At 38.8% G+C, this 26,902-nt stretch overlaps 1 protein-coding gene and 1 long non-coding RNA gene across 2 annotated transcripts in view; one reads left to right on the top strand and one right to left on the bottom strand.

Annotated features, from left to right (window-relative positions):
* Positions 1–12,474: 12,474 nt before the first annotated feature.
* On the bottom strand, positions 12,475–22,024 carry LOC119495799. Its single transcript, XR_005208569.1, has 4 exons — positions 21,916–22,024; positions 21,554–21,735; positions 14,883–15,099; positions 12,475–12,719 (listed from the first exon to the last, which is right to left on the bottom strand). It is a non-coding gene; the product is annotated as an uncharacterized LOC119495799 (long non-coding RNA).
* A 106-nt stretch (positions 22,025–22,130) lies between these two features.
* The window catches only part of gli1 (GLI family zinc finger 1), a 63,351-nt gene continuing 58,579 nt past the window's right edge, over positions 22,131–26,902 (top strand). The window contains exon 1 of the mRNA XM_037782591.1: positions 22,131–22,451. The gene's annotated coding sequence lies outside the window, so the exon portion shown is untranslated. The remainder of the gene's footprint in view (positions 22,452–26,902) is intronic.

Here is a 26,902-nt window from a genome sequence, read left to right as displayed (position 1 = left end):
CCCTCAACACAAATACACAAATACGTGTGAAGCATAGCCGAGATAAACTGGGAAAAAACAGTTCGGAAACTTGTGTTTGGTGGATTATTTCTCTGTTGTTACAATGCTAATTGGCATTGTATTTTATATCGTTGGAAAGCCTGTTTATGTACCTTCACAATGATGTCCAACTTGTAAGGATCATGCGTTTGTGGGATGAGCAGCACAGCTGATTATGTGGGTAGCGCCCAAGAAAAATTTGCCAAAATGCTCTGCCAATGGTAAACAGTGTATTCGCATAAGGCTACCAGGAAGCCTGCATGGCTGCCCTTCACCGTCAGGCCCGTTTGCGCTGGTGTCGACAGCACAGACAATGGAACCTGAACATGTGGGGGAATGTCATGTTCAATGATGAGTCCAGGTACTGTCTGCGAAAGTTGGATGGCAGGGTCAAAGTATGGAGACGACACGGAGAACGCTATGCTGATTGTTGCACCGATTGAGTAACAGCTTTTGATGGGGGCAGTGTCGTGGTGTTGGGCGGCATCTCCCTCACTGGTAAAACAAGACTTGTCATCATTGAAGGTGTTGGAAATATCTCAGGATGTATTTTAAGATATGTCTCTGCGTAAGTAGAAAATCTAGTGTTACGTATGAAGTAACTGGGTCTAATCTCACTAGCAGACTGGTAGACGCCTAGCTATCAGAAAACCGGTTGAAATTGGATAATGACTTGCAAGGAATGTATGTATTTATGAAACAAAGATAGTCTATCTTTGTTTTTGTCTGAGTCTATACACCAATACAATCAAGTAGAAGTAGAGGTAAATAACATAAGGGTGTAAGAACATAGAATTATAATTGATCATACTAATAAAGGGATAATGTATGTAGAACATCTGTTTTATATGTAATAGTAATTCAATTGTAGGACTGGGTAATAGCATGTATGGTATGTGTGTACAAGTGTCATCTTTATATCTTATCGAGCCTGGGACAGAGGGAGGAAGGGGGTAGGGAACAGGGTGTTCTTGCAGAATGGATAACGTAGAATGGAGTCAGAAGTAGCAGAAGTGAGAGGTCATCTAGGTCACAAGAAAAGTAACATAACAAAGCTATGGAAAAGTACTGGGTCTTGCCCATTAAGAACGCCCTGTCCCTCCTTCAGACCCTAAAGGTGCATAAATATCAAGTGTAAAGAACGACTATTCATTCATTCTCTGCGAACTGACCTCCGTGCTGCGTGACGTCAGAGACACATTGATGAATCCAGATCTGTTGTAATAACTCTGTGCAACTATTGATGAGTATATCTTCGGAATAAATTGTTTGACTTTAACTAACATAATATCTTGTGTATGATTTATCTTTGAGCTTGTAGCTGCTTAGAAGACAAACCAACACGCAGAAGGTGAGACATCCCTGAGGGGATTTCCCTTCAAAGGCCATCTCAATGCAGTGAGACATCGGGATGAGATTCTGCAGCCAGTGGCGATCCCATATCTCCACAATCTGGCACCTAACTTCATCCTCCAAGAAACAACGCTCACCCCCACAGAGCCAGGGTTATCACAGACTACCTCCACAATGTGGGAGTAGAGAGAATGGAACGGCCTGCCAAGAGTCCAGACCTCAACCCAATTCAACACTTGTGGGATCAGCTTGGGCGTGCTGTACGTGTTAGAGTGACCTACACAACCTCGTTGGCTGACCTGTAACGAATCCTGGTTGAGGAATGGAACGCCATCCCACAGCAACGTGTGACCAGGTTGGTGACCAGCATGAGGAGGAGGTGCCAGGCTGTTGTGGCTGCGTATGGATCTTCCACCGCTACTGAGGCTCCTGACGGTGTATTAAATGAATTAAGTGTAAAATAGCCAATATGTCTTGTTTGTTCCTTGTTACTGATAGAGAATTCAATCACCCAATCCACCAAACAACTCAAAACAAGAGTCAATTCCAACAGGAGAATACACTGTTTACCATTGACAGAGCATTTTGGTAAATTTTTCTTGGGCGCTACCCACATAATCAGCTTTGCTGCTCATCCCACAAATTCATGATCCTTACGAGTTAGACATCATTGTGAAGGTAAATAAACAGGCTTTCCAACGATGTAAAATACAATGCCAATTAGCATTGTAACAACAGAGAAATAATCAACCAAACACAAGTTCCCGAATTTTTTTTTCCTAGTTTTATATACAGTTTAACATATATGAGACAGTTAATGCTGTTATTTAGACTAAATGTATGCGCTTCATGTTCATCCATATTTATCTGGAGGGCAATGTTAACGTTATATATTCTATGGTTACATGTACTGTACTGTATGTATCCAACCTATAAGAGTTTATAGAAAAAATTATACCAAACACCTACATTATAGCCAACCAATATATATTCAGTTGGCATCACTTATCAATTAGGTGTCACTATTTGTTTTAAATTTGTTTGGAAATTCAACCTCTTTCGTATCATAAGAACCATTTCAAAGGTCTTTGATCTGTTATGTTCTCTGCATTCTTGCCATGACACTTGGAATAACTTTTAAATCCACAGGATGATCCCGTTACGACAGACCTACTTACCTGATAATCTCTATGTGTTACATCAGAGGTGCCTTGTTACAGAACAATATCCGGCATCCTCAATGTGAACTCTGATAGAGCTTTACTTCTGACCACTGTTAAAGAGGTCATTTGATTTCAATAGTCTTCCCTGGATAAATTAAGTAAATTCTAAATGGCATAAATAATTATGATAATATATTTGTACTATACAATTCTGGAAAATGTCAGTATGTAGAAAATGTGTACATTTTAAATGCCCAACAGCAATATCATACTCATTACTTATGGTACTTGGAGCTATTAGTACTTACATAATAGCTTAGGCTTTTGACTGCAAAAGGACACCCAGTTCCAAGAGACAGTCCCACCTTGTTTATTGTCTTTGGCACCGTTTGGGTCTAAAAAACATGACAACAGATATATTGCTGTTAACATGCTAGACAAATTTAAAAGCAACAGATTTACAGCGCAGTTCCCCAAGCGATATATGGCTGGACACTAGAAAAATTCTTTGAATAAATATATATTAAAATGCATTATAGAAATAACACGTTCATGATTTCTCCTGTTGCCATATCTCAAAATCTCATTTCAGAATTGTTGCTTCTCAATAGCTGACAAAAATAAACTACACGTTTAACATTAACTGGTGTTGATGTGATATTTATAAAAAATATTGCAAACCGCCATAAAGATTATTGATATTTTTCTTCAATTATAACAAAAATGTATTAGGTAGTCTGTCTGTGAGTAAGTTCATTTGCTGGTTTAATGCCAATGTTTACAAAACTCAGCATCAGTTCTTGCCACTTGGTGGCGTTGTTCAAATAAGAAGCTTGAGGGTCACTTATACAGATTTACTACAGGGGAGAATCCAATTAAATTGATTCCCGCTTTACTGTGATCGGGCCATTCACTCAAGTTTGCGTCACATTCACCTCCAAGAATTTCAAAATCTAAGATTGTCTTGGGATCAGCAGAACAAAAAGTGAGTTGGGGTTGGTTGAGGGACTGCACTGTAAAGATAATTTCATAATACTCAGTATGTAGCTTGAATAAGAATTGAATATAAAGGGTCCGAGGGGGTCCAAAGTAGACAAAACTGGACAAACATTTGTCTGAGGTGTCATGAACGCCAAATCAGCTTCTTGCTTATTACAGTTTTAAGACTGTCAGCAAAGAGATGTAACTATAGTACAGTAATAGTGACTGCTGTTATGGTTATTTACAATCAGCAGGGGGCATTAGTGAAAACTGCTAGCAATAAACCTGAAGATGATAGCTATTGTTATGGATATGAAGTTCCACATAATATGAAACACCTCTCTCGCTGGTGACTAAACTCTTTACTAATGCCACTGAAAGTTCGGACCATCCATAATCACATGTAACAGCGTGTCAGACAGCATTGTTAAACACTGCATATTTTACAGCCTATTGCTTAGCATAAATACAACTGGTGTTTGGGAATACTGATCAGAGCAAGTACTGACACTGCTGATCAACACTGGCCATGAGGCACATATTAAAATGAGAAAGGAAGGAGATCCCAAACTCCTTCACCAACATTTTATTACCACTGTGAATTGATCTTCAGTCAATGCATTGCAGAAATTAGCTGTTTTGTTGGTTATACTACTTAAAAACACATAAACTTATTTCCAGATGATTTTAGTCTACATTTTTTACACTTGCTTCTGAAGGTGTCATGAGCATATCCCTGTAGGACTAGTACGTCTGGGCATGCCAAACTCAGATCTTCTATTCAAATATGTTGATTTTGATTTGCTAGGGGTTATGCAGTAGCATTTGACTTTATTCCAAGCCTCTGCTTGTTGCTAAAAACTTAATTGGACTATGTTCCTGCTGTCTCATAAAAATGATATGTGATCATAATGTTTGTGAGATCAACAAAGGGAAATCAAGAGGTTCTGACAGTGCCAAGTGTAAAGTGGCCATTTAGCTAAATATGTGTGCTTTGGAGTTCACAGAATCTTGTAGAAACAGCCATTGTTCAGAGTAGACTAGAGAGGCATTGGACTTTTTAAATGGAGATGGTTGGGTGTCAAAGATACCACTGTGTTGTAAGAACCTGTTTACAAGTAAGCTATTTTGTGGGACTGGAAATCTAGACCTAAGACTACAGGTGCGGTAGCTCACTAAAACATTACTTTTACTTTGACAGAAAGGTCCAAAACTTCCTACATCCGACAACTTAATTACTACAAGTCAGCAGTACTCGGAATACTTCCATACTCTCAAAAGAACAAGAACCAACCTTATCTGCAGCCTGAAAAAATGCAAGATATTAAGAGTCCTTGGTAAGCCCGGAGCCTAAGGCAAGTCAGAGTTCACCTGAGTCACTTATAAACATATCAAAACATGCCCATTCTAAATGCCTAACAGCAATATCATACTCCTTACTGAATGGTACTTGGAGCCATTAGTACTTACCTTGTAGCTTAGGCTTTTGATTGCAGAGAGTTTCAAGAGAACACCCTGTTCATTGTCTTTGGCACCGTTTGGGTCTAAAAGATATGACATGACAGATAAATTGCTGCTAACAAGCAAGACAAACTTAAAAGTAACAGATTTACAGCTCAGTTCCCCAAGCGATACATGGCTGCCAACTGGAGACTCAATAAGAAGAGGATACCACATAAATAAGGTATCCAAAGAATAGGGTATAGCTGATGACTTGAACTGAAGGGCCAATGGAAAAAATTTATGTTTTCACAATTTAAACATAAATATTGATTATAGCAGGGGCTGCAAGGTGCAGTGGTTAGCACTGTCGCCTCACAGCAAGAGGGTCGCAGGTTCAAACTCCACAGTGTGGAGTTTGCAAGTTCTCCCCGTGTTAGCGTGGGTTTTCTCCAGGTTCTCCGGCATCCTCCCACAGCCCAAAGACATGCAGGTTAATTGTTGACTCTAAAATGCCCTTAGGTGTGAATGTGAGCATGAATGGTTTTCTGTCTCTATGTGTCAGTGAAAGTCTGGCGACCTGTCCAGGGTGTACCCCGCCTTCGCCCAATATCAGCTGGGATCGGCTCCACCCCCCCCCCCGCAACGTAGGATAAAAGGTTACAGATAATGGATGGATGGAGGGGCGCTGTCGAGCGATGAGCGGATAGGACGCACCCACCTGTAGCTCCAGCAGATTTACGTTTAAAATTCCATTTTTTACCAAAACCACTCGAAAATAATTCAGGAAGGTCATCAAGAATATAATCGAAGCCTCTGGGGAAGGCAAGAGAGGAAGAATCCCGTGTGAAAATGCCGAAAAAGGCCAACACAAAGCTGGACCCGAGCGAGGAAAGAGAGGATAACGCCGGAGGGGTCGCCCGGACGGCGGGTAACGGCGACGTGCTGGGGGCCATAGCATCGTTACACAGAACTGTTTCTTATCAAGTCGGAGATTTGTAAGAAAATTGAAACCGAGATCTCAGAGGTTACGACTACATTGAGAGGAGAAATAGCACAACTGAAGGCCGAAAATGACGCGGCGATAACAGCGCTGAAGGCCAGGATGGACGCGCAAAACCAAACTCTGAAAGAGTTAGCAGACTCGGCTAGCGGCTCCTCGGACACGCTGCAGGACTTGGAGGACAAGGTCAAGAAACTTTCTGGGCAAGTTGAAACTCTCAGAAAAATGCCTAGACTTAGAGGGGCGCTCGAAAAGACAGAACTTGAGACTGGTCGGAATAAAAGAAGGGAAATAAACTGGGAAGAAGACCAGGGAGTTTGTGGTTCAGATGCTAACAGAGGTGTTAAACCTAGCAGAAACACCGGAGACAGACCGAGCCCACAGGGCCCTGAGGAGACGTCCTGGAGACAACGAGCCACCACGGCACCTGATCGCGAGGGTACATTACTGTCATGTTTATGAAGACATAATGCAGAAAATGATGTCCATCAAGGATTTAACATTTCAAGGACAACGGATCCGAATCTTCAGAGACTTCCCACCTGGAGTAGTTAAACGCCGAGCTGCGTTCACTCCAGCCAGGAGGATGCTACTCGACAAACCTAGAGTCAGATTTGGACTTTTGTACCCAGCCAAGCTACGAGTGTCGCACAACGGATCAGAGAGGTTTTTCACCGACCCGGAGGAGGCTCGTCGTTATGCGGAGTGCCATTTCGGACCTCCGACGGGACGGGGTAAGAGGACTTTTCCGAAGCACCGGATAAAGAGGGCTCTCCACTTTGAACTTCAGAGAATTACTGAGAGGACTTTCCGTTTAGGATCTCCAAAGAGAGACTGAGATTGAGGATTCCAACAGGAGCCTCTTACAGGTGAACGTCAGGGTGGCTTTTGCAGAATGTTATTATTTCTTGTTATATTGAAGGTTAAATTGCACATTCTGCCACTGTTTACATTCGTTCTAAAGTGCCACAGCCAATTTTGTTCAAAGGGCTTAAGTCTAAGTTTACTGACGTAGTTCTACTACTGATCCGTTGTATACAGTTGGGCTTATATTAAGCAGACAATTGATTAACAACTGCTGCTGTTTTTCTTCCAGTATTTTTGTTAGTGGGTGCTATTGGATAGAGCACGTATTCTATGTTTACATTCTGAGCCTGAGGGGAACTGGCCAAAAAGACAAATGTTACCTAAATATGACGAAAATACTTAAAGAGGAAGTCAAGTTAAACATATTCTCTCTAAAATCATTCCTCACCCTTTTTTTTTTTTTGCACATGAGCAAGACCTATCCCCTTGAATAATAATAATATACCTAATGTTAATGATAGAAGTTTTGGTTTTGGGTTCACTATATAACTGTGGGGCTACACCTGAAGGTCAGTATGGTAGTGATTAAGAATTGGTTGCTAGGTAGTTGGTGCAGAGTTTGGACTTCTGGGAGAGAGGGCTGGTCCCGCTCCCAGAGGTTTAAATGTTGGTGCACTAAGGGTGTATCGGATTCTTTCTTGGTAGAGGGTATCAGTCAGTGTTGTTATCCAGGATTTAAATGTTGGCACTTCTTTCCCTTTCCAGAACAAGAGAATCAGTTTCTTTGCACAAAGGAGACCATAGGACAGGAGATGATTTTGTGTGTTCTGTAGGATTTTAGAGCTTTCGGAAGCTCCTAGTATAACCAAAAGTGGATCAGGTTTTAATTGGACTTTAAAAATCTTCGAAAATAATGAAAATATTGCAACCCAAAAGTCCTGTATTTTAGGGCATAGTGCATAGCTATGGATTAAATCTGCATCTGCTTGGGCACATTTCTCACATCTTGGTGACGTTTCTGGAAAGATTTTATGTGGCTTTACTTTAGAGTAATGTAGCCTGTGCAGAATCTTAAACTGTATCAAACAGTGTCTGGCATTCAAAGAACAGATGTGAACATACTTCAAAATCTTGTCCCAAATGTTCTCCGCTATTTCTATCCCGAGGTCTTTTTCCCAGCCCTATTTTATACAGCTCATATCTACTTGCTGAAGGTCTTACAATGTATTGTATATAAATGAAACTGGATGTTTATCTACTATACAGTCTCTCAGACACTGGTCTAGTTTATCAGGTGTTGCACCCTCAAAATTGTGAAGATGAGTTTTCACAAAGTGTCTAATCTGGAGATATCTAAAAAAATCAGTTTTTGACAGCCCATACCTCTCCCGAAGCTGCTGAAAGGAAGCAAACGTACCCCGAATGTACAAGTCCCCAACACTACTCAGTCCTGATTATTTCCATTGATCAAAGGCTCCATCTAGGGTTGAAGGAGTAAAAGACGTGTTTGCCGATATCGGAAGTGTAAAGGATAGAGCTCTAAGTTTAAAGTGTTTGGTTATTTGTTTCCAAATTTTAGTAGTACTATGGATAATCGGATTGTAATTATAACATGCTTTTTTGAGACGAATGGGAGACATTACAATAGCACCAAGTGAGCTGGGTAGACAGTCCTCTCGCTCCATATCCAGCCAGCTGTCGAGAACAATCGTCTCATCCAACCAATAGGAAACACATCGAATGTTTGCTGCCCAATAATATAGCCTGAAATCTGGTAGAGCCAGTCCCCCATCCCTCTTACGCTTGCACAGGTGGTCTTTCCTAATTTTATGGGATTTATAATTCCAGATAAATGGTAGAATTAAAGAGTCAAGTTTTTTAAAAAAGCTCTCTATAACAGTTGAGGGAGACAGATCATTTTAACTGCGTTCACTCTGCCTATCAGAGAAATTGGAAGGGTTTTCCAAAACTCTAATTTGGTCTTAAACTTGTTTAACATAGTCATAAAATTTGCTTCAAATAGGGAGTTATGTTTCTTCGTGATCTCTACCCCCAAATATGTAAATTTTTCCAAAGCCAGTTTGAATGGAAACTGTTCGAGAATGCTTGGGTCTTTACAGGCATCAGTTCGCTCTTGCTCCAATTTATCTTATATCCCGAAAAGGAGCTAAATAAGTCAATCGTCTCCAATATGATAGGAATACAAGTCAGTGGCCTCGTTATGTACATCAAAATATCGTCCGCATACAGCGAAATTTTATTTGAAGTATATTCCGTGTATAACCAAAAATCTCAGTGTGAGCCCTAATTGTTTCTGCAAGAGGCTCCAATGCTAGAGCAAACAGCAAGGGACTCAGAGCACATCCCTGCCTAATGCCCCTCCAAAGGTTAAATGCATCTGAAACTGTCCGGTTAGTAAGGATTCTAGCACTGGGATTGTTATACAATATCTTAACCCATGCAATAAATTTTGTGCCAAATTCGTATTTTTCTAGTACTGCATATAGGTAGGGCCATTCCACACAGTCAAAGGCCTTTTCCGCATCTAAGCTCAAGATGAACAAATCTTCCTTAGGATGCCTGGGAGAGTACATAATATTAAAAAGGCGTCTGAAGTTATTAAACGAATGTCTGTTCGGAATGAACCCTGTCTGATCCGGGTGTATCAATTTAGCCATATAAGAACCGAGTCTGTTAGCTAAGGATTTGGCCAAGATTTTCTGGTCTGTGTTTAATAGTGACACTGGCCTATATGAACCTACCTGCTCTAAATCTTTCCCTTTCTTTGGAATAACTGTTATAGTAGCTTCATTTAGTGTTGGTGGTAGCGTGCCAACCTCAAACGCCTTTTTGTACATCCTCAATAGGTATGGGGCTATCACATTATCAAACTTTTTATAAAATTCATTGCAAATCCCATCTGGTCCTGGGTTTTTACCATTTTTTAAAGACTTGATCGTCTTCTTTATTTCCTCACATGTAATTTCTGTCTCCAAGGAATTTTGATCCATTGGTGATAATGTGGGCAAATCACATGCCTGTAAAAAATGGTCCATAACCTCGGGTGGTGCCTGGGCTTGGGAAGTGTACAACTTTTCATAGAATTGACAAAAGGTACTGTTTATGTCACTATGTGAGGTAACACGAGTTCCAGAATCCGATTTTATCTTATGAATGGTCCTATCACTTTCCCTTTTCCGCAGCTGCCTTGCCAGCAACTTGTGCGGTTTATCGCCAAATTAAAAAAATGTCTGTTTAGTAAATATGAAGGCTCTTGAGATTACGACAGAATGACAGAAAAAAGAAATAAGACAAAATACTCCCTTAAAGCCACTATGTGTTAAGTTTTTAATGTGGTCACAGCATGTTTCAGATTATTCTGGAACAGTCCTTGCAAACATTGGCACAAACTTTTATGTTGCTTTCAGTACATTTATCTAAATATCAGGGGGATGTGGGAGAGGTCTGCCATAATGTGTTTTTTGGTACTGCCATCAGAGGGAGCCAAAGTCAGATTTTCCTTTTAAAATTTTACACACAGTGGCTTTAAAAAAATCTGTGAAACAAAAACAAAAAAACAACAACTCTATATTTAGAAATTATTTAATTTCCCTGACCTGGAGATCTTCAGTTAGGAATAAAAAACCTTAAATTTGACTTGATTTGATTTGGTATTTGAATCCCACTATCTTTAAAAACAGGTGGGTTCAGAGGGAGTGCTTCAATGAGGACGGGGGCTGCTGGATTTAAATAGTTCATGATCTAACAGGAGCTTGTTACAGCACAGCTCAGGGAATTACCGTCACAGTCCTTGCTGTTCCACCTTAACCTCAGGTCTTACCACATAATTTCCTGTAGGGACCTAATTCTGTCAAGGAAGACTAAACGGAATCCATCCAATCAGGTTATTGTATACCAGCTTCTAAAGACTTTGAGTTTTGAGTTCATGCTGGATGAGGTTAAATGAGTAAATGACTCAGTTTAATATTTACTTTAATACAATGAGCGATGTTGCTTTAGCCTGCATGACCTAATTATCACTATCAAATATAATAACCAATAATTAATTTTCTTTTTAAGATTCTGATGTAAAATACAAAACTTTTACTTGGTGTGCAAGCATTAGGTAGTTAAATAAGGTCGTATTTGATCTTTTTCTGGATGAAAATAATGTTTAGAATAGATAGACATTTTAATTTTCAACTACAATATAGGATGGATATAAGATAAAGGAAGTTTCCTTTTGTTGATTGAACTTATATGATGCAGCCACTCTTATTTTGGGTTCTGATCTAGATGGTGCATATGTGAACATAAAAATATACTTTATTTAGTTCAACATTTTTGACCAAGTTGGAATACTTTATAAGGATATAATGTATAGCATATTAACATTTTATATAGGGCTGTCAAAGTTAGCGCGATAATAACGTGTTAACGCAAATTCGTTTTAACGCCACTAATTTCTTTAACGCAATCGATCAGATTTTGTAGCAGGCTCAGTTTTAAAGCTAGAGTGAAGATACTGATATCATATTAAACTAGAAAACCTTGAAGAATCCATTAGTAACAACAAACAAACAAAACAACAACCATGTCATTATAGCTTGTCGTGAAGGAGGTTAAATAATGCTCTGAAATTTTGGCAAGGAAAAACTGTCATGGTCATTTTCAAAGGGGTGAAAATGGGTTCCATGGGTACCCACTAGTCTCCCCTTTACAGACATGCCCACTTTATGATAATTACATGCAGTTTGGGGCAAGTCATAGTCAAGTCAGCACACTGACACACTGACAGCTGTTGTTGCCTGTTGGGTTTGAGTTTGTCATGCTATGATTTGAGCATGTTTTTTATGCTAAATGCAGTACCTGTGAGGGTTTCTGGACAATATTTGTCATTGTTTTGCTGATAATTGACTTCCAATTATAAATATATACAGCCATTTGCATAAAGCAGCATATTTGCCCACATCCCATGTTGATAAGAGTACTAAATACTTGACAAATCTCCCTTTAAGGTACATTTTGAAAAGATAAAAAATGTGGGATTAATCGTGATAAAATATTTTAATAGATTGACAGCCCTCATGTTATTGCATGCATACCTAACGGGGGACATAAAGAGTCATTAAACATGCCTCTCCTGGCACATAAAACAGCATTTGATGAGATGATGTGGATTCTCTCCATCTGATGGAAGAGGCAGGTCTGCAACGGACACATGATAATACAGGACATTTCTGTAAACAGAGGTAAATACACGTACCGATGAGTAAACAAAAGTTGTCAAAAGTTTGACATTTGACTCTACAATTATGCAATCCAGGCTATACTGTGATCATATCTAGAAGGTAACCGGCAAATTGCAAAATTTTGCAAAAACTTGCAAAAAACTCTCACGAGACTCGCTGCCCAATGACCTATCCTAACCTTAACTGTTCAAGGTCACTTCGTAATCTTAACCATCTTGAGAGAGTTTCCCAACTTGTGGGTTAACTTCTAGACACAAAACTATACTGTATGTGCGTGGTAAATGTTTTGTAATAATTCCCAATTTCTGCCACTTTCTCTAAAAACAGTGGTTTCATCACTTACATTTGTGGTTCTGTTTATTGCCAAACTTCATCAAGCTGTCCGGAGAAGAAAAAAACAAAACAAACAGACACAACCATGAGTTGAATTCTTTAATGTGCCACATAAGACAGTAGAGTATATCCATGTAAGCATACATTATGTTTTTATACAAATATTTGAAATATTATGAATATATACAGGATGTGCGCACACTGTATATATCCTAAGTGATAATATCATCATTATCATGTACAGGGCTCTCTGGTGGTGAATACTGTGTATAGGACAGAATTGTTTTCATGGTGTTTTGGTTTGCCCTGTTCTCAGGCTTGTATTATGCTGCCATCTGGTGGATGTGACTGCAACATAAACCAATACAAAAATAAATCCTACTTTTGAAATTACATGTATAAAGCAAAATTAAACATTTACATGATCATTTTCACTGGCAATCAGAATGTAGTGTTATTGAATATCTATTACATTTACTTGCTGTGCCTGTAACTATTTTGAGTCTCAATCACATCACATTTTCTCAACAGAATATGCTGGAGTATCGAGGCATTCAATTATATCTGCACTTACAGCAGCATGCTAATGGTAAAATTGACAAATGCATTTTGAGTAAACAAATTGTATGATTATTTAACATTGTATAATTTTACACAGAAAAATATGGCACACACATAACATGACAGAATTGTCTGTCCAGTATACAGAGAAACAATTACATATTCATAATGTGATATAATATTTAAATATATAAAAGCCCATGTTTTCTTTATTTGGCCCAGACTCAACAGTGTGATATATATATATTTTTTTGGCAACATTGCTCAAAATGGCAATGAGAATGCATAATTAACTTCAACATTTTGCACTGTTCATTTTATTTTAGGTTTGACTTTTTGATTTAATTTTAGTTTAGTATTAAATAATGATTTAGTATTAGTTCGTTTTCAGAGTGTGTTTGCTAGTTTTAGTTTAGTTTCAGTTTTTCAGAAGGATTTAATTTTAGTTTTTATATATTTACCTTTAGTTTTACAGTAGTTTTAGTTTGTTTTTGTTTGGGCCAGGTATAATGTCTCAGAAGTATGTAGTTACACACAAAATACACGGTTGGAAAATTGTATGCGCTGCTTTATTGAAGCAGTTGCAGAATAGTGTCACCCTGGAAGATCAATTCCATAACGGAAATTTATGCTGTCTCCTTTTTTCGGTAGTGATATATTATAGCTTAAAAAAAACTAAAACTGAAATGAATTTACACATTTTTTTTATTATTTGTTTTTACCCAGGCAATAGCATTTCAGTTTAGTTTTAGTTATTCTTTAAGGATATAGATTTTTACTTTGAGTTTACTGAAAAAAATTCTGACTGCTTATTTTCATTATAGTTTCAATTTTAGTTTACTATAATAATCCTGTTTTAAACATACCATAACTATATTTCTTTTAAAATTGAATTTTGTCTTTAAATCCTCATCAAAACATTGAAGAATACAAATGGTAAGGTGCCCTTACTTAGCCTCTCTCTTGTTTAAATTGTCTTACAGTCCAGTGTACATAATCCATTCAAAGCAGTACAGTGGATTACGATGACTCGTGACTGACCATGCTTGTAGTACTACTATTAAATAATGCTGTAAAACATTTCACACCCGCTCCATTCAAAACCTACACTTCACGGTCTTGATTGTTCAGTTGTTAATGTCTATTTATTCAAAGTAGATCTTCCTTTGTAATAAATGAAATATTCCACCTTTACACAAATAAAGAAGAAATGTTGAAACCAGAGTAACGTGACAATGAGGAAGTGAACAGGAGCAAGCATTCGTTTTATATAATGGAAAGTCTATAAGATTAAAACTCCAGACCATTAAACACACTGCAGAAGTTTAATAATAAACATATATTGAACTACATTGAAGAAGAGGGGATATTTGTGAGAGTAAATTGTGGTTTGTTACTCATTAGGGTGTATCACAGGATCTAATTGTACTCATCTGCTGTACTTTATACTGTTGTATCATTTTTTGTATGAAGTACACTATGGTAAGTGCCTACTTTGAGGGATATCTCCATTTTCATTAGATCTTGGTTATTTCCGATAAAAGAAAATGTTGCAAACATTACTCACTTCTTATATGTTGAACATTCATTTAAATTAAGGACATGACATGAAATTTAATCCAAAAGTTTAAATATAGGGTGCAATGTTTGTCTATCATTGTAGAAGTAATGTCTTTTCTGCAAAACTCTTTAAATGCAATATCACAATTCAATTGAACAAAAGCTTGTAAGAAATGCTATAAAACTGGATTTACTTGCATGCTGAAGTTACCCCTGTATGACCTGTAAGATATGCATCACAAATACTGTACATGCTGCAACTACATGCAAGCAATCATGCAAATTTAAAACATTTAAATGTGTGCATGCATAGCAAAAACAGTTGCACTAAATGCACAGTGCATTGGATTTCCTTGATAAACTACAATAAGATTGCTGTGCAACTCTTACCTGTCCTGCAGCAGTGACTGAAGGTGTACAGCATTCATGCAGAACTGTCCCTCCTCTTGTATCTATTGCTCTCCAAGTTTCCTCTCTCCAGTGTGCAGGGCCTGAGGTGAAACCTGGTGCAGGTGGAGAGCACCCTTATATGTTGTACCTGCAAGGCTGCAGTGCTATAAGCCCAGGACCCTGGACCAATGGGAAGAAAACATGTGCAAAGGACCATCTGCAATGGAAAAACAAATCCTATAAAAGATTTTGTGGATTTTGCTGCTCGGGGGAGTGGTGTCCAGCTGCCCTGAGTCTTAGTGACACCTGCTTTCACTCCCTCCCTCTCACTTGTCTAACGTGCACGTTTCTCTGTATCCTCTAGTGGCCTTAAATACTCTAAACCGGGATGCTCCTTCACTTTCCACCCATACAACACTATCTTTAACTTTCAGTAGAGAGTGAATTATACTTTCACTACAGTTAAATACTACTGTGTTCAATTTACACTTCATGTTAGTGTATATATATATATATACTGTACATATTTACTACTTCTCTATACATACTACATTCCTGTCTACACCTCTGTGTACATATATTACTTCTCATCATGCACATACATACTAAATCCTGTTTACATTCAGTTTTCCCATCTGAAATACTGTCTTCAACAAAATTACAATTTTACATTATCATTACTATTTTATATTTACTTATGTTATATTATATATTATTTTATATTTAAGCCCTCTGCACTATTTTATGCCATAGATTGTCATTTTGCTTGTGTGATTTCCCCTTTTATATATACATATTTTATAGGCATTGTTGAAGGAACCTGAGACCAATGATTTTCATTATCAATGACTGCTTTGCTGGATTTGACAAATGACAAATAAAGAACCTTGAACCTTGATATTCTGCCACACATTTGTGGGAATATGTCATCTTGTCAGATTAATGTACATTATATACCTGAACTCACTGCAGATTAAGTAAAAGTACATTTCAGAAGTGCAAGCAATCAGCATCCCACCTAATGGCTTTGACTGATGAGGGAAAGTGAAACATGTTGTGTTAACATGCTTAGCCAAGGTTACAAAACATAAAGAGATGAGCAGCAAAGCATCATCTTATTTACAGCTCTCAGCTCTCGCGCTCTCTTGAACTGGACGGCATCTTTTGCTTTTGCTTTAGCTTTCTCTAATCCCTCTAGTACTGTAAGCCCTCTACGAGCTTTGGAGGAAGACATCTGGAACTTTTATTTTTGTCCCATTCACCTTTCCTCTCGAGGCTCCATTGAGACATGCGTCTTTACATGTGGTTGTTTTTTTTAGAAACATAGTGTAGGAAACACAGCACTGTTTCTTCTGGTGAATTATCGAAGGAAGCATGGCTAAAGTTAATGTTTGATATTTGTTTCCGCCTTAGATTGCATTTGGCAACATCCTTGTTCAGTACTTTAAAGCTGCAGCAATCAATGTGTATCAAAATTAGATCAACTTATTAAAGGTAGGGTTGGTAATCTTGAGAAACCAGCAAGAGTAAGTTAGATTTTTAAAATGATCTAACCGAAAAACCCAGCCTAATGTTGCTAACTCTTTTCCAATGAAAGTAGCTAGCAGCAGTGGCTCCACAAGTCACTAAATCTAGTGAGAAAGTCGCCAAGTCGGCAACACTGATAGTCCGTCCGTTCAGGTCTTCCTCCAAAGCTACTCCCCCAAAATGATCATAATGAATGTAAACAACAAACACGGCTATTGTTAGCACTCACAGCTGTCAAGCTAGCAGCTTGTGGAAGACTCCGGTGATGCAGAATATGTGCACAGGCAGAGCGCGTGCAGGCAGACAAGTAGCCCGTCCAATTTAAAATTTTTCATTCGGGCGAATGGAATTATTGGACTTATTACAGGCTTATTTTTTTTCTCCAGATCATTTGACATATCGATTGCTGTCGGGATGTGATGAGAATTTCAACAAATATAACAAAAAATGCTTTTGAATATTACTTACTATAGCTTTAAGTGTAACATGAAAGGAGTGGTTAAGTTGAGCAGATATTTATTATTACAATTGTAACAGGCAAAAAATCTCTAATAAACTGACTGAACATCTCCTGCCTAGCAGCAAACAACACACAGATAAAGTTTGAAAAAACAGATATTTCCTCCAGGAGTTGGTGAAGGCCAAAAAAGAGAGAAAAAAAAGAGCTAAAATGAGAGTGAATAATGTACTTAACATTTGCCAGGACAGAAACATGACTTTAAAGAGATAGTTTGGGTGTTTTGAAGTGGGGTTGTATGAGGTACTTATCCATAGTCAGTGTATTACTTACAGTTGATGATGGTCTTTAGATACTTACAGTATATATAATTACTTGAAAATAATCTTTAGAAAAGTTTTTTCAGTCCTTCATAGTTTTGCCTTAGAGCTTTCAATAGACAGACAGCTGTCCAAGCAGATCTCAGTTATATTTTGATTATACAGAGGTAATGAATAATCAAGATAATAATTGTGTATTGGATAAATTGCATACGTTATTCCAAAAATGGTAATTCAAATGAATAAATATATGCCAAAATACCAAAAATACCTGTCTTACATGGTCCAAAAAACCATCTATACTTAGGCTCACTGGATTTGCTGCTTCACCTTTAATCTCCTCCCATTGATAATCAGGAATGAAGCCTGTGTTGGATTCTCTGTGCAGCCAGATCAAGCATATGGCTCCAGCATCTGTGGGCAGATTTACGTCCAAGATTTTCCCTCTTGGCTGATACAGCAGCAGCTATATTCGGACTAAAGCCCATTCTCATTGACAAACCTGATTTAACCGCTGGCCGTATGTTCTCAATGGACTCTGGCCTTGGTTCAGGTCACCAACTGTTCACACTTTGAATCAGCTTTCACTGTTGCTTTAAAGTAAAAGTGCTTCATGCCTATAGATGTGTATGTGATGTGTATAGATGTGTTATTTTCATGTTCACTGACACTCACTTCTCACCATGGTTACTCAGCTTGTGTTACCGAACCCCTTTTATCACTACTGTTAAATAAATACAGGCTTTAAAAGTTAAAAAAAAGAGTATTTTAACTTGCATTTATCTTATAATTAGTACTCTTAGATTACATTTATTTCAACAATGTGTTTTACAATGTATGTCTAGCTAATAACAGTTGTTGCTAAACCTATTGTGCCTTGTATGCTTTATTTTGAGGTCCACCTTGTGGTCCATGTGGGTATTAAATATACTCCTCTAGCAGGTCAGCAACACAAATACATATTGTTCTACTTAGTATCTGTGGTATGCCATGCAGATACTTTTTAGTAAATGTGTACTTTGTGTCCCTACGGATACTGTTGTGAAAGTGTGTGGATTATCCCAAGTAAAGACATGTATGTCATATTTTTGTGCTCTGAGGACCACAAATGTAATTCCAGTTGCTGTCATTGTACTGAGATGATGGCAGGAGTTTTCAGAGGTGGCAAAAACTCAACGCATAAAAACAAAACTATATACCTTAAATCCTAGAAGAAAGTGATATTTCTAATATGGGCAAACAAATCATAAATAATTCCAAAATATTTTTGTCTAGAGACAACAAACACGAGGAACACCGTGAAGCCTCCTGGCCAATATGGACTGTATGCTTAACATTATTTAATTTTCACAGCTGACTCACTCTCTGTATCGGTGGCATGAACACAAAGTAAAGTCACGTGATGGCATCAACATGCTGTATTTACCTAGAACACACTGCACAAACTGCAAATGGCAGACAATAGTGGAACATTTCAACAGGACTCCTTGTGATGCCTTCACATTTCATCTGGACCAACTCTTGCTTGATTACATCCACATTTTATGCCGCAACAACAGCATAATCCCCAGTTGAGCTGCCAACACCACAAACACAGACAATCGAATAATGAATAACACAGTCAGAGGTAATAACACTGGAGCCTGCTAATGTCTGAAACCACAATCAACCCCAGTCTGGAAACAAATTATACAAACCTAAAACTGAGTATGAGTTACTGCATGCAAAATTATCATAAAGTACTGCCTGACCTTGGGATGAACTTGCAAGTCTTCCAGCTACAAACAGTTAATCATTCAAGGGGCCCAAAATATCTAAAAGGGCAATAATTCACTGATCTACTGACCTACTGTAGGAAGACTTGGACAGACTACAAGCATGGTCGGATTATCCTGTTAGAGCAGCAAAAATGTAATGCTTGGATGCTATTGACCCTCCACATGCCACCATCTGTACATTGTGTGTGCACACTGTTGCCATTTAGTACACACAGCAGACTACACATGTCATGGTCATTATATATAAACAGAGACTGGGAAACTAATTAATACTCCAATGCTGTAATAACACTAACTGGCCCCAGGTTCTCCATGTGTCAAATAGTTTGTCATAATTTGATTAAGCACAAATGTATGATAGATAATGCACCATAAGAACAATTTTGACTGAAATAGTGCAGGTGTTTGAGCTATATTTCGACACAGGGCCCGGCCCACTATTGCAAATGCAAAACCTCTTTAGTTTATATTGTACTTCAATGGTGCAAATTCTCATATTTGAAATCACTCAAATTATTGACACCCAGAACGTTAGGCTCCTGGGAGTCATTGAATCCAAGGCTAACTATATACACATTCAACAAGTGACTAACTATGGCACCACAATTGCATTATATTTTATTGTTAAATGTATAAGTGATTAATATTCTTCATGTTTTCTTTATGTTTTGCATGAATGTATGTTCTCTAAATAAAACAGAAATAAAATGCAGGGGACTTGTGGAGAGTACATTTACTCAAGCACTGTTCTTAAAGGTGCAGTGTGTAGAATTTGGCAACATCTAGTGGAGTGGTTGCAGATTGCAACCAACTGAATACCCCTCACTCCTCCCTTTCCAAGACTGTGGTAACGTCAGCCGCCGAGTGCAAAACGCTCAAAGCCATCCTTACCATAATAACACTATTTAGAAGCAACAGAAGTCACAAGTGGATGGCGGTACCACGGTTTTGCACTCTGCAGCTCACGTTTCTCCAGTTTCACAAGCGTGTCAACAACGGTGGCCTTCAGGTAACGTAAAAATGTGAAAGGCTCTCTCTAGAACCAGTGTTTAGTTTGTCCGTTCTGGGCTACTGTAGAAACATGGCGGAGCAACATGGCGGACTGCGTGAACAGGACCTGATTCTGCTAATAGATCCCCTGAAATGTTACACACTGTTCCTTTAGGTACAGTTTTGAGGTGCTTATAGTATTTCCATTTTCTTTTACTTTATACTTCTACTCCACTACATTTCAGAGGGAAATATTGTACTTTTCACTCCACTACACTTAACTTGACAACTTAGGTTACATTGTGGATTCAGATTCATAATACAAAATATAATCAGCAAATAAATTATGATGTATTATTGACTATCTTCAGGGGTAAATTCACAGCAGCATGTAAAGCAATTAAGCTGAAATTGGTAACATTTAGCAAATATGATTGAAAGTTATTTTGATATAACTGTCATATACTGTACCTTTATTCCACCTATATCTTGACAGTAGTGCATGAGCCAGATAATCTTAAAAAAAATCATATTCCTCTGTGTCGTCCTATAGTGCTACTAATGGCATTTCCAAGTTTCCACCGCGCCAGAACAAAAACAACCAATCAGAGCCGAGGAGTCTCTACAGCAGCTGTCAATCACTGCACACAAAAAACTCGAACTCCGATCAAACGAACAAACTAGGCAGTGCTGATCAAATATGAATCAATATTCTGTTACTGTACAAACAGAATATTGATTCATATTTGATCAGCGCTGCCTAGTTTGACCATTTGACCGGAGTTTCACAAGCAGAGATTGACAGCTGCTGTAGGGACTGCTCAGCTCCGATTGGTTGTTTTCATTTGGTGCTGGGAAATCTTGCAAATACCATTATGAGCACAGGACGACACAGAGGAACATTTTTCCACAGATTATGTCTCATGCACTACTGTCAGGATATAGTGACCGTTTTATAAAAATATTTTGTTGATCATATCTGCTCAAAGTTACTGACTTCAGCTTTAATGCATCAATATTCATAATACACTAATATGATATGCATTATTCTGAAATCACCCATTCCGCATAATGAGTACTCTTACTTTTGGGTACTTTAAGTATATTTTGATGCTAGTACTTTTGTACATTAAGAAGGCTACATTTTCAATACATGACTTTTACTTGTAACAGAGTAGAATAGAATAGAAAGCTTTATTGTCTGTCATTGTATTAAATTCAACGAGATTCACAGTTGCTACTTCTGGTCAGTGCTTTAAAACAAATACTCGACAAGACTAAACGAGGCAGATAAAACATATAACAGGTAAAACACACACAGTTATAAAGTAAATAAAACAGGTAAAGTAGATGTAATAAATACACACAAACAGAAATGTTACACTAGAAGTATAACATATAAAAATAGATGTAATGTAAACAGAGGTAAATGCACTTGTAAAACAGGTAAAGTAGATGTAATAAATAAAATGTAAACAAAGGTAGTTGCACTTGAGGTGTATATTGCATCAAGGATATATTGCACAGACAAATGTATTTTACATTCAGTGTATTAATATTGCACAGATTTATTGTTTGTATTTGAGTATTTCTACTTACTCAAACTCAGAGTATTACTCTCACATCTGCCTGTGGTCCGTCTCCTGGTCCTGGTCCTGTTCCTGAGCTGCAGACTGAACTCCAGTCCAGGTTTTGTGGTGGATCTTCCTGACATGGCTCTGCAGCAATCTGCAGCATCCCCACACGTAGCCAGCCAGCCACACACGCTGTCCTAGAAGCTGCTATGAAGTTACACCATTAAAGTAAACAAAAACCTTTATAGACACATTATTCCAATCACTAGATAGGAACGCACTTTATATAGACTCAGCCATGTCCATACAAGTATTTTATATAAACACATGCATGCTGTAATGTCTTTATATAACTATTTCACTATAAATGTATTTGTATTAACTCACACAAAAGGGATTGAGAGGAATTGAGCATGATGTACCAGCCTGGTAGTGTGTGGATCATCTGTAGTGCATGTTAACTTTTGAGGGGAAAACTGAGGCAGCATGGTCCTTTTTTTTTAAGAAAAACAAAAAGTGAACTTCCTGTTTCGGGGTGGTCCACACAGACTGTGGAGAAAGGGAGGAGGAGGAGGAAGAGGAGGGGGTGCACATTCCCACATTGGCTCTGCAACCAGCTCCAGGACGCTTTGAGGGACTCCACAGTTCAGAACATGGGGTGCAATTTTGTCCCAGTTTGCGTAAAGTGCGCATAAAACGCGATGGGAAAGCGCTGCTGAAACAAGGATAAAGTGTCGGTTTCTGTGACGAGCTCTGTGCCATCTCCATCCGAGCGCGTCTTGCCAGAAAGTCGAGAGAAAGAGAGAGAAAGAGAGAGGCTTTACTGGAAACTCTCGCAGTCCTTGGACACACTGAGTTCCTCCAAGGACTCTGGGAATCAAGTGAGAAAGTTTTCAGGCTGAATGTTCCTGCATTAACCTGAGGTAAGACATGCTTTTTTTTGTTATGTGTGTTTTGTTTTTGTTGTTTGTTTTTTTTTTTAACTCTACTCTTTCTTTTTGTCATTATTATTATTATTATTGTTATTTCTTTTCCTGGTTTTGTTTCGGTTTTGAATGTTGAGGTTGTTTTCTCTAGTGTACTTGATGGGTTTGTCTGTAAAGCTCATCTACTTAAAAGTTGGTTTATAGACTGTTGTTATTACAAACAGTGGATTGCATGTATGAAAACAGCTTTGAAAAAAGGGAAAAAACTAAGTATAAAAAAAAAAGACATGCTGTTTATTAATTTTCGCTTTTGAAATAATCACAGGCACAAGACAAGTAATTACGAGTTTATTATTCGTGGCTGGAAAGTTGTGTTTTTAATTATTCGGCACTATTATTATCATCACTGTCGTACTTTCTGAAGTGGGAAACAAATTGTGTTGTTAGTGAAGTCTCCTCTTTTTGTCTTTATCTCTCTTGGTGATTGTGCGTGACTTTTACGCATTGGGTGCGTAAATTAATTAGGCTGGTTTACACTTCACCGTGCTCTCTCCAAATCTCAGTAATTTAGTTGCATAATATTTCTACTAACCGACCCAAATGTAATCACTGTGATACGCCAGTTTTTGGTGGATTCATTCCTTCTCATCTTTTCTATCCATTTGTGGAGATGTGAAGAACATGCCTTGTTTAGACATAAAAAAAAATTAAATTTTGCTGCCTTTATGTGTTCATCTCTCTGGGGAAGTGTTTGTTTTAGGGGTCTGACTACAGTTTAAAAGCATCTGGCACAGTCCAGGGTCACAGGAGAACAGCTGTTTCTTGTAACCTGACATACTTGAGGTGCCAATATCTTTTCCAAATGGGAGTTTCTGTCAGGACACCCACAAAACAACACAGTCACTGAGGAGGCAGAAGGCTCCTGTAAGTAAATGCCCCCCATCAACAGGCTGGCTGAATATTTTTGTTCTTTCTTTTGGCTGAAACAAAACATGCATTGAAGCCTCCCCATAATCCATCTCTAATCTGAGATAGATTATTGCATCTAATCTAATTATCTCTATATAAGAGGTGAGTGTAGCTGCTAATGTGGGAAGATTAAGGACTGCTGGTCTTCATGTTAGTGGCCCTGGACTGAAGAGCGTCAACACTGGACTCAATAGAACAGCCAAACACTTATTTATTCCAAAGTGACAGTGAGAAGTGCTGAGCACACACACTCACATCCTCCCTAAACAGTATTTGCACAGACACACACTCACATACACACATAGAGAGAGTGTATTTGTTACACACCACAAAGGGTCTTTAGTAGATGGGAGGGAAAGACGATTCATTTGGAACGCTTTTAAGTGAAATTGTGGATTATGTACCAACTAATTGTTCGAGTGTGTATTTTTTTAATTGATTACACTGGACAAGAGATAAAAAAAAAAAAGTTTAACTTAAGTTTCCATGTGTCGAGAACTGGAAAACAAGTGTGTAAGACGTGTTATTTGATTACAGGAAAACAGAAAATCGAATTAGATAAAACAGCTTGGAATCAGCTTTTTACAGAGACACGCTCGGCCCTTCTCAAGGTTGAGACTGGGGGGAGAGTTTCGAAGGAGGAAAGTGCACTTGTCCTTTGGCCACGTGTGAAAAGCACTGCAGGGGAGCTTCCTCAACCTCCCTGGTCTTTATCAAGTGTGTTAAGGCCAAAAGGCTCCTTAATGGGAATGCTCTTAAACAAATAAACCGTACAGGAAGCAACTGTCCTCCTATCCAGTCACAGGAGAGGACTGATGGGGTTTATCACAACCATATCAGAGCGCTGATAAGTCCCTATCAGCCTGAAAACAATTGATTTTTAGTGGAATGACTTCCTTCGTCCCATTAACTCGGTATAAACAAAGGTAGGTGGAGGATTTTAGTGGTGGATTATATGTTTAATCTGAAGCAACATTTAAAGCAGGGGCAATTTGAGCGATAACAGTACACTACAAGATGTTTCTGAAAACATTTGAGGAGAGAAATAGGCATTACAGTAACAGAATATTGATTCATATTTGATCAGTGCTGCCTAGTTTGACGTTTGATCAGAGTTTGTGAGTGATTGACAGCTGCTCAGAGACGGCAAGGCTCCAGCTCAGCTCTGACTGGTTGTTTTCTTTCGGTCTGTGAAATCTTGCAGATGCCATTAGGAGCACCGGAGGACACCGAGGTACATGATTTTTTTTCAGATTACCTGTCTCATGCACTACTGTCAGAATATAGTGACTTTTTTAAATCATATTTGCTCCATTTCTACCCACTGCTGCTTTAAGAGATGCAAGATCTGGAATATAAAAATGTCCCAACATGGACTCTTGGTAGCTCTCTCTGGCATGAATGAGGTGGACGACATTTAATTTCCGTTTCTAAGTTTTGTGACACACTGGTACCCAGAGGCAGGCAGCAACAAGTGGTGTGTTTTTGTCCAGATTCCATTTTGGTCCGCTCAGCAAGAAACCTGCGTCACGTGATGCCTGCAATCCCCCCCTCACCAAACCCTCCTCCCACCTTCCAGTGAGAGGGGAGGGGAGGTGAGGGAGAGAGGGGGAGAAAGACCACCCTCACTGGGATCACAGCCCCTCAATCAGACCCTTTCACACCCTGTGAACCTGAAACAATCAGGGTTTAATAGCAGCTGTCTGTCTGTGCCGGCCCCGGCTAAAACCATGTAGGCTCACAGCGCCGAGCCGATCGGCTTCAGGCTGCGGAGAGAACAGAGTAGACAGGCCTGGGGATGCTCCAAAGGACACATAAGCAAAGACACACAATCAAACACTCTTTCTCCGTCTTTATCCCCCGCTACTCTTTTGTCTCCTCATCTTCTAGTTTTCCTCCCATACTTCAAGGCTCATGAAGAGACGGTCCGCTCCCTCGGATCACCGGTGTCAGGGTCTGGTATTTGAAGGTTATTTTGGTTCATCGGATAGAGTTTGTGTTGTTTTCAAACTGGTGCAAGGCTTCATTCACGTTGTACGTCGTCATTCATGGACATTGCTCATTGAGATTAGAGCGAATTGATTTTGGTTATCACTGAGCCAGACTTTATCCCAACGGAGCCATCTGAATATTACAACGAGAAGTTATCACGTATGCCGGTAAATTGAAAATCCCTCTTCCTAGAAATATAACATTGAACTCATCAAATGATGCTGAAATGAGAATGAATGACACCAGAGGGCAAAGGCATTAGATACTTTAGAAAGCTTGACTCACATTAGCCAAAGGGCAGACATAATAGAAAGGGGAAATGTTGCAGTCATGGGAAATATGCTGAAAATCATTGTTCATGGTCGCTTAGAGCTTTTCCCACCCATTAGAAGGCGTATCAGGCAAACTGATCTACGGAGACAATCAGTTCAAAGCAATAGAGAAAGGAGAGGTCGGCTGTATGAGATGTAATTATTTTAGTGGATGGATGATGGAGAGTTTGAGCCACAGTGTCGACTGGACATTCCCTGCTAAAGTTGGTTTGTACTGGAAAAGCAGGATCCCATTACTTTCTTCTATTTTCTGACATTTTATAGACTAAGCAATTAATCAATCAGCCGGAAAAAAAATACTTTAACATATTAATCAATGATGGCAATAATTGTTCACGTGTTTCAGTTGATGTAATCTCATTGTGCCAAGAGGCTCATGAACTGGCAACAATCACGACATCCCATAAAACAACCCTGTTGCCAGAGGAAACATTGATGTTGGATGATTCTGCAAAAATACCTGGATAACGTTCAATGACAACAAAGGTAGGGTCAGCAGAAGACTGTGGTAATGGCGAACAAACTGTGGTTGAGGTTTGGTTAGGGTTAGGCAACTGCAACACTTGGTTAAAGCTGAAGTAGGCAAGATTTGAGCAAATATGATTTAAAAAAAGTTATTTTTATAAAACGGTCGCTATATCCTGACAGTAGTGTATGAGACAAGTAGTCTGAAAAAAAAACATGTGCCTCTGTGTCCTCCGGTGCTCCTAATGACATCTGCAGGATTTCACAGACCGGAGGAAAACAACCAGTCAGAGCTGATCTAGAGTCTGCCATCCGGCTTCCGTCTATGAGAGCCACGAGTCAATCACTCCCAAACTCCAACCAAACGGTCAAACTAGGCAGCGCTGATCAAATATAAATCAATATTCTGTTACTGTAATGTCCATTTCTTTCCTCAAATGTTTTCAGAAACATCTTGTAGTGTACTATTAAGCTGAAAAAGGAGAAAGTTTGTGACCCTGCAGCCATGTTGAGATCTCTTGAGAAAATACCAAGCACCGCCCACCAGCCGGAGCACAGCCAATAGAATAGATGATAAAACCTACTAGTGGGTGTAGTAGGCCCCTATTGACCCATATCTATGGGGCTTATAGCGACTGATAATACCAATTTAATAGCCTGACAACAGTCTAATCTGTCTTTCCCTAACCT

Source organism: Sebastes umbrosus, chromosome 1, assembly GCF_015220745.1.
Source record: "Sebastes umbrosus isolate fSebUmb1 chromosome 1, fSebUmb1.pri, whole genome shotgun sequence".
Classification (NCBI taxonomy): domain Eukaryota; kingdom Metazoa; phylum Chordata; class Actinopteri; order Perciformes; family Sebastidae; genus Sebastes; species Sebastes umbrosus.
Note: the sequence above shows the minus strand (reverse complement) of the source record. Positions and strands in the feature narration are given on the sequence as shown.